The sequence below is a fragment of the Lipophrys pholis genome (assembly GCF_963383615.2).
Source record: "Lipophrys pholis genome assembly, chromosome: 19".
NCBI classification, from domain to species: Eukaryota; Metazoa; Chordata; class Actinopteri; order Blenniiformes; family Blenniidae; genus Lipophrys; species Lipophrys pholis.
Genome location: NC_137647.1, coordinates 6,766,484 through 6,776,774, shown reverse-complemented (window position 1 = coordinate 6,776,774; position 10,291 = coordinate 6,766,484).

The window sequence follows — 10,291 nt, the reverse complement described above, 5'->3', positions numbered from 1 at the left end:
TTCTAGAAGACCACAAACGTGCGTTCACGGTTTCTCCAAAACGCAAGCTTCTCCCGTAATAAGTGAAATTATATCCATATCATTGCGCTAAAATCGTCATTATTGGACAAATTAGGCAAAACATAATTATGTTATTACATAATCACATCATTATGAGAGTTCCTCATACGGTTCACGTTCATCATTGAATTGCTGTGTCAATTTCAATACTGTAACTATATATCCCAAGAAGTACGACGGAGATCTAAATATAACTCTTTGATTTATATCAAACTTCTTTTAAATGAACACGAAAGACTATTTTACACACTGTTTTACGCACAGAATTGAAAGGAATGCTAAATCTATGGATTTCTATGGATCTCTGTCGAAGATCTCATAAGTTTCTACTTATTTTAGTGGTCTGTAAATGTAACATAATGTCGTCACTTCCAGCGGTTCTATGGTGTAATGGTTAGCACTCTGGGCTTTTAATCTAGCAATCCGAGTTCTAATCCCGGTTTATATCACACTCGCTACACAAACTTGCACTTCTTGATAATAAAATAACATCTCAATCTCGGTTTCAAATAGTCATGTGACTTTAAATTAATATCAATTATTAGACATTTTATGTTTAAACTTTCATTAACTGATCAAAAACTATTTCAGATTGTTTTTTTAACATCAAAATTGTAATGTCAATGACATTCTGAAATTGTAGCACAGGGATCTCAAACTCGTGGCCCGCGGGCCATTTGCGGCCCACAAGACGATATTGTGTGGGCCGCACCTTGCTATGAAAGTATAACGTTAATGCGTTAACGCTAGACTCTAGCGTGTTCTAATGTACTTATCAGTTATCGTTCCATGTCCAACTATGTATTGGAAATAAAAGTATACTTGCACAAATATGTGAATTTATTGTAAGTTAGCGCTGGAGCCGTTTATGATCTACGTTCAATGTGCCATTCATGTTCAGAACACTTCGTGTTCAGAAGAAATCATTAAAACTGTTAATAATGACATTTGAGGATTTTTTTGCACAACTTTTTTTGTGGAATCCCTGATGCGGCCCAGCCTCACCCAGACTCTGCCTCCAGCGGCCCCCGGGTCAATTGAGTTTGAGACCCCTGTTATAGTATTTCCCCAAAAGACACAATTAAGCATTGAGAGTTTAAAAAAAATTGCTTGCCCCAAAGATTACATGACACCCTTAATTCTCCTGATTCCTGAAACCCAACAATCTTGGAAGGTATCATGAGGTTTGACTTTGAAATATATATATATGCACCAGGGATATTGCCATAGCATAAGTCCAATTTTTTTCTGCAGTCTAGTTGAAGTTGTGACATATTGCTCCAGATATATATGGCAAACTATCATCTATTAAATTTCTATTTGGGAATGGAAACTCAAGGCAGTTATACTATTGCATTGTATAGTCGTATTTACATAAATCTACCAACTGTAAACCAGCTTGTCAGGAAAATGTGCTTGTTAATGTTTATCGGCTGACTTGTAGACCAACTGATCATTATGACTTGTAGGAGTTTTGCTTTTGTGTGGAATGAAACATTCAACTTTTCCCCAATCAGCTGAATGACATTGGAGTTACAAGCCGGCAGATTTGTTGTTGGACTTTGCATCTGATTATCTAAAATATCATCGTTCTGCAGATTCAATGTTCCTTTAACAGACATGCTTCAGTTGAAGCCAAAAGAGAGTATAAGCAGAAGAAAGAAAATATCAAATGACATTATGTTGTTGGGGTTTATTCTTACAGTGGCGGCTGGCCAGTAGAGGGCGCCAAGACGCCGCCCGTCCTCAGGCCCAGAGCAGAAAAAAACAAAACAAAATAAATGAACAAACTTGAATAATATCAAAATAAGAGGTGCTTAGTCACGGTTTCACAAATTGCTGACATAAAATTAAACCATTCAGTGTCATTTGATGTCCGAGACCTTTTTAAATCGCCAAAAGCCAGACCTGCTCGTGATTGGATAGTCAGTTCTGGTTTGTTCTTGCATGTTTCTCCAAGATGTTGAGTTGTGATGATGGAGCCAATGTGCAGTGAGTCCCTGATTATCAACCCTGTTACATCTCTTCTGATTTAAAATTCTAATTTGAAAGGAGAAATTTGGCTGAAGGTCAGGTTCAAATGTGTCCAGGTTTGTTAATGTTAAAATGAAATGTTTGGAAATTCTCATATTATAAAATGACTGAAAATCTAAGAGTTTAAAAAAATCACACCGTTTATTTTGCAAGACTTTTTGAGATACAATTCTAAAATGCTTTGAAAAATGGATTAATGTGTCGGGTGAAAATATACCTGAGGTTGGCTTTAGTCTTCCCTAAACTCAGACTAACTGTCATTTGAAGTAAACCAGGCCCAATTAAACACATTCATTTTCTAAAAGGGACTGTTATAGCATGTGCTTGTATTTGTTTACAAGTATGTTATTAAAAGTGTCATCTTAATAAGTGCTGTTTAGAAGTATGATCATTTAAAAGAGGCACAATTGTTGTAATGTGCTTTATAAACACACTGTATTTAAATTAAGTTAACATTGGTTGAAACTGAACAATAATCAAGAGCCTCACCAAAGAAATTTATCACAAACCGCCACTGCTTTTAGATGTTACTTTAAATAGAAAAAAAACTCTAAATGACAGCCAGTTAGAATGAGGGATATAGTCTTATCATGGAGAAAATTGAAGTTGTAAATCACTCTCAGTGGAAAAGTGATGGTTAAGTATCTACACTCCTGCTCTCGCTCTCTCTCGGGTTATACAGATGTGGAGTCAGCTTGGGGATTTTATTTTTTAACATTTATTCACCTCTCTCCCTACACCAGTGGAATCTGTTGTCTTTACGAGCCACAGGTTTTCATTCTTTGCCTCCTGGCAGCTGCTTTTCCTGTGCATGTTTTCACGTTCTCCTTCAGTTGCTGTCTGTCCAGGCACTCTCTCGCAGCATGTGTGAGTTTCCCCGTGCACACACCTTATAATAATAATAGTAATAATTGTAACGGCCACATTTTCAGTATTTTTTTGCTGTTGTTATGGTAGAGCTCCACCAGAGGGCGCAGTGAATCAAAAGGTAGCCTTTGCAGAGAAGGGTTAGGGTTACGATGAAGTTTAAAAATAAGGAAGTATAATTGAACCATGATGAAAAGTGGTTTCAGAAGAAAGAAGTCAAATGAGAAGAAAGAAGGAAACCAAGGCTTCCTCTTTCGATGCTCAGCCAATGAGGAATTGCTTTTATTTGTTTATTTTGTAGAGGATTATTTATTTGCCAATTGCCTTTATTTTAAAGACACACATGTTAAGAATCAATATATTTTATTTCATCTGGGGACCTCCACAACAGTATTGTGAATGCTGTATTTTGTTTGAACAGTGTAAAATGTGAATAATTCATATTTTGAGTACATTTCCTGAATATTAAAGTTAATGTAAGAGCAATTTAAGTTACCTTACGGTTACAAGTTACATTTAAAAAGATGTTCTGCCTATGATTACAAGATTACATATGAAATGTTACTTTTCAAGTACTTAAGGTTTGGAGGTAATCTTTAGTTTACTGAAGGCAGTTTTCATTAGGCCAAATCCACAGGAGCCAAAACGATCTTTTTTCTCCTAAAAATAAATTCTAACCCCCATACTATGGAGTTATATTTGTGCCAAAATTCTGAGCGAGTAAAATTTGAGCGCAAGAAAATTAATTGTGCGAGCGGACAAATAGTATTTTGAGGAAAAATGTAAATTGCACAAAGAAAAACTTAAGATCGAGCGATCAAAACAGTTTCTCTCCAATCTCTCCACGTCCTCGCTCAAGTTCTGCGGTGGCCCCCTCAAATTGTGCAAAGCCCAAATGTGACAGACATAGTTGTCAACCAATCAGAGAATTCGGGGGTGAACTCTGATTGGTTGCTTCGATCCCGGAAGTGCCTCACATAACCGACGATTTCTGTAAAAATGGACAGATTGTTGAAAGCAGAGTTAGAGGGATTTCTTTTCACAGGTTAGATGGAACATTATTATTGTTTAAATTTCGCGAATGGGTCATAACTATATTCAGATGAAAAATCAGAAAAGGTAGCAGGAAGTTTAAGCTCCAATAAAACACTTTTTAAACTTAGAAACGCTTGAAACACAATACACTCTTGTCTGTCCACCTATTAATTATGTCCCCCCGGAAACGATTGCGGACACAGTTCCGCCTGAGATAGTCCTGTCTTTGGGGGTGAAAGATATGGAAATCCATTCATAATCGCAAAATCTTACAGAGACAAGCTACAGGTGTGGCCCAAAACGATCCCCAAGGATAGCTTTGAGCTCCGTTGCCTGAACAGCAATGGAGCCCTCTCCCTGTAAATCTCAAGTCTCATGAAGGGTTTTTCCACCAAAAAGAACCAGGAGCTAGTTCGGGGCCAGTGCCAGAGCCAGTTCTTAAATGAGCACCACCAAAGAACCGGTTCTTTTTCCACCGTTAACGGAGCCAAGTGGGAGCCACGTCATTGCGTCACTCCAAAACGTGATATGTCACTGATTTCACCACTTTCGCGCTGACAGCGCTCATCCAGGAACCAGGAGACGGACTGTATTCATCGGTTTAGTCCGGGTCGCTCCATCTAGTTTGGCGTGAACCTCAGATGCAGACCAAAGAGAAAGAAGACATTACGTCTCTTCGTATCTCTATTGGTGTTTTTCCACGTCCGTCTTGTTTTAGTCTGGAGCCCCGGAGTGGACATAGAGGGAAAGAAAATAACCTGTGTATGAGTTTGGGTCTTATTTTTTAACTTTTGGGCATTACATTGAGATTTTCTGCTCCTTTCACTTAATTTCTGGGTGTGTCTGAATGAGATGCTTCAACATTGGAGGTGTACAATGATAGAACGCAGCTTTAAAAGCTGTTTCCAATGGCAACCTCCGTAAACACACTGATTAAAGTTCTTTCACATGAAGCGCCGTTAAAAGGCTCATTTTATGCCCATAAAATCCAAGCTTTCATTTACAGTGGTATGTAGTTTGTTTTTTAGTTGCTGAAGAATCAAAACTATTCATTATAAAGAAGTTCTGTGGGTTAAAAAATAATATCGGAGCGTCTCAGAGCGGAGCGGAGCAGCCTCATACTGCATGGCGCAGCGGCTGCAGCGCTTCAGCCTGCGGTCAGAACGCAAAACAAGACCTGGACGTGACGTTAGTTAAAATAATGTCACCATGAAAAGTGTGAAAAATAAACAACAATGGAAAACTGCTTCTAAATTATATCCGACGTAGTGGACTGACAGCGGAGGAGCGCGGCAGCGCTCTCGAGAGCCGCGGCTCCGCGAACGCGGATTAAATAATCCCGTTCCCTCGTATTATTAACTTCAGGGAAACAGTTATTATATCATTCCCACACGTCTTTTTTATTTTTTTCTCTATAACTACTCTGGGGCTCCGTGTTCGCGGTAGTTTTCAGAAAGCTGGTTCAGCCTCGCTTCCGCCTTTTAGGCAGTGATAACTCCAGAGATAACTCCGCCCCCAGCTGATGACGCGTCGGGTCATAGTCTAGCTCCTCTTTGGCCCAACAACGAAGTGGGGCCAGCGTAGCACCAGTTTAGCCGGGGCTTTAGCAGTGGAAAGACAAAGAACTGGTGCTAAGGCTGACCCTGGCTCCGAACTAGCACCTGGTTCTTTCCGGTGGAAAAGCCCCCATGGAGGAGTACAAATGTTCTAAGGCAAGGTTTGAAATGTCCCTCACAGAGTCCCAAGATCCTTTTGTCAAAGGCATGGTTCTTTCTTTAGCCACAGGGAAGAAGTGGTTGCCAGGTTTAGCAGTGGCACAGGCAAAGTCCAATCTGAGGTATCGGGACATAGTGGGTCTTGTCCAACATGGCAGACGGGGCCAAGGCTTGGGTGCAAAAACTACATGGCAGAAGGCTACTCCAGCTGTGCGTGGGCGAATAGTGATTGAGGAGGTCTGCCACCTGGAGTAAGCAGACAAGTGTGCCAGACCTGTGTCCCAAGCCAAACAAGGCAGCTGGATCAGGTGAGAGGGGATGGCGAGAAGGAAGATCAGTTGGAGCAGACTGTGGAACATGGAAGCAAATATGCTGAGCTTTACCTTCAGAGCCACATATGATGTCCTAGCCTCTCCAAAGAATCTACACCTCTGGTTTGAAGAGGATCTGGCTTGTCTCCAGCAACCCTGAAACACATCCTGGTAGGTTGCGAGACCAGCCTTACTCAAAGCAGATACACCTGGTGCCGCAACCAAGTTCTGAAGTGCCTGGCTGCTGCACTGGAGAGCAAGAGGGTAACCACCAATGTCATGCTCCCAGAAGCCCAGACTACTATCTGGCAAGTGAACCTAAATCAGAGGCTCACCTTCCCACCTGAAATTGCAGCGACCAACGTGCTCCCAGACCTGGTCCTTTGGTCCAAATCCTGTCGACGTGTTTTCAACGTTGAGCTGACAGTCACCGGGCGCAGGAAGCCATGGAGGAGGTATTGCTTTCGTCTGTTTATTTTGTAGAAGAGGTTTTTATTTGCCAGTTGTCTTTATATTCCTTTAAGCTCATTCTTGTCTTATCTGTGCTTTTTAGATTTCGTTGTGTGGTGTGTTGAGTCTATACCAGGATTGATTCAATAAATACATCAGGAGAGAAAGTCACTTGTGTCTGTCGGTCCCTGGAGGAATAAGAATGATAATAAGACCAAGAATAAGAATACATTTTATTTGGATATGCCTTTCAGGTCACCAAAGGTCACCTTATAGAGAAAACGAGCATAAAAAACCAAGACACAAATAGATCAGAAACATAAGAACATAAAAAAACTAGTGAATGGACGAGTAGTCCAGTCCAGCAGAGGTTGAGTGAAATGTATTCATGAAGGAGGTCGCAGACGTAAGTGGGGGCTAGATTGTCCAGAGCTTTATAGATGAGGAGAAGGTCTTTGTACTAGATGTGGTATTGTGCAGGGAGCCAGTGGAGTTGGACGAGAACCAGGTTGATGTTGTCCGATGATTTTGTTTGGGTGATGATCCTGGTGGTCAAGTTCTGAATGATCTGGAGTTTTCTTTGAGCTTGGTGGGGAGTCCAGTGAGGAAAGCGTTACAATAGTCAACGTGGTTTACGACAATCGAGTGAACGAGGATTTCAGTCCTGGGTTGGGACAGTGATGGGTGGAGTCTGGAGAAGTTGCGGAGGTGAGAGAATGCAGTCCAGGTGATGTTTTGTATATGGGGTTCAAATGAGAGGGTCCAGAATGCCGCCAAGGCTCTTGGCTTGGGGGAAGAAGGGTACAGAGAATCCGTCGATGATGATGGGGTATGTTGTGCTTTGGTAAGGGTGGATTTGGAGCAGATGAGCATGGTCTCCGTTTTACTGCTGTTGAGCTTCAGGGCGTTCCTGTTCATCCAGCTCTGGATGTCTTCAAGGCAGTTGATGAGGGAGATGGGAGGGATGGCAGCCCTGGGTTTGGTGGAGATGTAGAACTGTGTGTCATCGGCATAACAATGAAAATCAACTCCATGACGACGGAGGAGTAGTGACAGAGGAGTGTGCCCAACAGGAGGAGGTAAATAATTAAAAGAAGTGGACTCAGGACTGACCCTTGGGAGACACTCAATGAAAGCCCCACACAAACAAAATATTAGCAATCAGTGAGGTGTGACGTGAACCAGGACAGTGCAGCACCAGTACCATCCCTGTACTGGCCAGGTGGTCCAGGAGTAGTGGGTAAGAGATGGTGTCAAATGCTGGACTGAGATTGAGGAGGATGAAAACGGTAAATATTCTGGAGTCAGCTGCATGAAGGAGGTCATTGGTAATTATGACCCGGGCTTATATCCTCTGCCTCCACAAAAGCCCCGGGTCAAACCAGATTCGGATGAATTATGGACTACATGGAGCCAGAATCCACCATTGCCTGGTTTGAATCCTTATCAGGAGGCTGTATGTTGTTCTGCGGATCACCTAGTCGACCTCCATCAGGTGACAGTCAGCCTGCCCATGCCCAGGCCGCCCACAACTCCAACATTCCTGCCCCGATGCTTGCGGGGCTTGAGGGACAGACTTGGGTGACTGTGCGTCCCCAGGCTTAGACAGCAGACCCTCTAGTACTCTGGCCTGTCTTTCCGTCTGCTGCAGGAGTGTCTCCAAGTATTGTCGGTTAACCATCGCCAGCTCCTCTTGCACATGCGCCATATCCTCCATGATTTTACACAGAGCCGCTGCTGGTTGGGTGGGTTGCTGCGCTGTCATTCTGTCCTTATGTTGGCCACAAGTGTGAAATTATGACTCTTTGTTTGTATCTCCAGACACAGAGTCAGCTTGGGTTGTACGATCTGTTGTCTTCATAAGGCCACAAGTTTTCCGTTGGTTGCCTCGTGGGAGCTTCCTTTCCCGAGTGTGTCTTCACGTCCTACTTCAGCTGCTGTCTGTCCAGTCTCTCTCGCAGCCTTTCTTCTCCTCGTCTTTTATACTGTCCGGCCAGTGACAGGGAGGAGTTATCCCTCCCACTCTCCGAGGGAGGGGGTGGTGGGTGTGGTTGTGGCGGCGGTGGTTGGCGGTTTTGCCATGGCACTGTGGAGAGAGAACTGCAGGCAGGCCACGAGGAGCATAAACGCACCAGGGGGAGCAACTCACATCACCCTGTGTGTTTCTGCATAGGACAGACTATGCACAGCCGAGAGAGAAAAGCAGACAGGCCACGAAGAGCAGAGACGCACAAGGGTGGGGGTAGAAGGAAGGAACTCATCCCTCTGTGTAACAGGCTGTGCACAGCCGAGAGAGAAAAGCAGGCAGGCCACGAAGAGCAGAGACGCACAAGAGGGGAGAGAAAGAGAGTACTCGCGTCACCCTGTGTGTGTAACAGGCTACGCACAGCAGAGAGAACTATCGGCAGGCAGGCGACGAGGAGCAGGAACACACAACTGTGGGGACCTCACATCACCACGTGTCTGCATGCACTGAACAGACGGAGAGAAAAAAGCAGGCAGGCCATGAAGAGCAGAACGGCACAACGGGGCGAGAGAAAGAAGCCACTCATACCTCCCTGTGTGTATGACTAGGACAGGCCAAGGGAGAAAATCAGGCAGGCAAGCTGTGAGAAGCAGAGACGCACAGGGGAAGAAGGATCTCACATCGACCTGTGTGTGTGTGTGGAGAGGACAGGCAGCGAGAGAGAAGTACAGGCAGGCCATGAGGAGCTGAAACTCACGAGTGTGGGGGGAAGAAAGAAGGAACTCACATCACTCTGTTTGTGCGATAGGCTATGGGGAGTTTTATCTGACAGAACAAATGTTGTTCAGTGATCAGAGGGCTCGTAGGATCAGTTGGACTTTGATTTTTCTTTCTTCAATTTCACCAACTTTCTTTGTTTTGAATAAGTGGTCAAACCATGAAAACGTGAAAACATTGTGGCTGAGGCTGTCAGATCCTCTCATTGGCCTGTCTGCCTATAGTTGTCTCTCAAATACTGTCCTGTGGTCGGAGGGCTTGTAGGACCTCACATCACCACGTGTCTGCATGCACAGAACAGACGGAGAGAAAAAAAGCAGGCAGGCCGTGAAGAGCAGAAACACACAAGGGTGGGGGTAGAAAGGAGGAACTCACATCACTCTGTGTAACAGGCTGTGCACAGCCGAGAGAGAAAAGCAGGCAGGCTGTGAAAAGCAGAGACACACAGGGGAAGAATGATCTCGCATCACTCTGTTCGTGTAACAGGCTATGGGGAGTTTTATCTGACAGAACAAATGATGTTTGGTGATCAGAGGGTTTGAAGAATCAGTGGGACTTTTCAACCTCCTCCTCCCCCCACATTTCTGGGTGTAGAAATATTACTTTCTGCAGCTTGTTTTGGGTTAAGCTGCCTCGGGTGGAGGAGTTTCCTCTTCAGTACAAATAGTGTTTGGTGATCGGAGGGTTGAAGAATCAGTCAGACTTTTCAACCTCAATACACAAACACACACACACTCTGATGTGAGTTACTCCCCAGCCCTGTGAGTTTCTGCTCCTCACAGCCTGCCTGCCTCTACTTCTCTCTCCACTGTGCAAAGCCTGTCGTCTGCATTGATAAACACACAGGGTTGTGGGAGTTCCTCTCAAGCTGTGTGAGTTTCTGTTCCTCCTGGCCTGTCTGCCTATAGTCCTCTCTCCAGTACTGTTCTGTGGTCGGAGGGTTTGTTGGAAGAGGAGGAACCTGTTGCCTCTCTAGTTCAGCAGGAAGGTGATTTGTACATGATATTTTATATGATGATCTAAATTTTAGAACATTATTTTAAAATAGTACCTTTTCCGTCACATACATGCTGTGT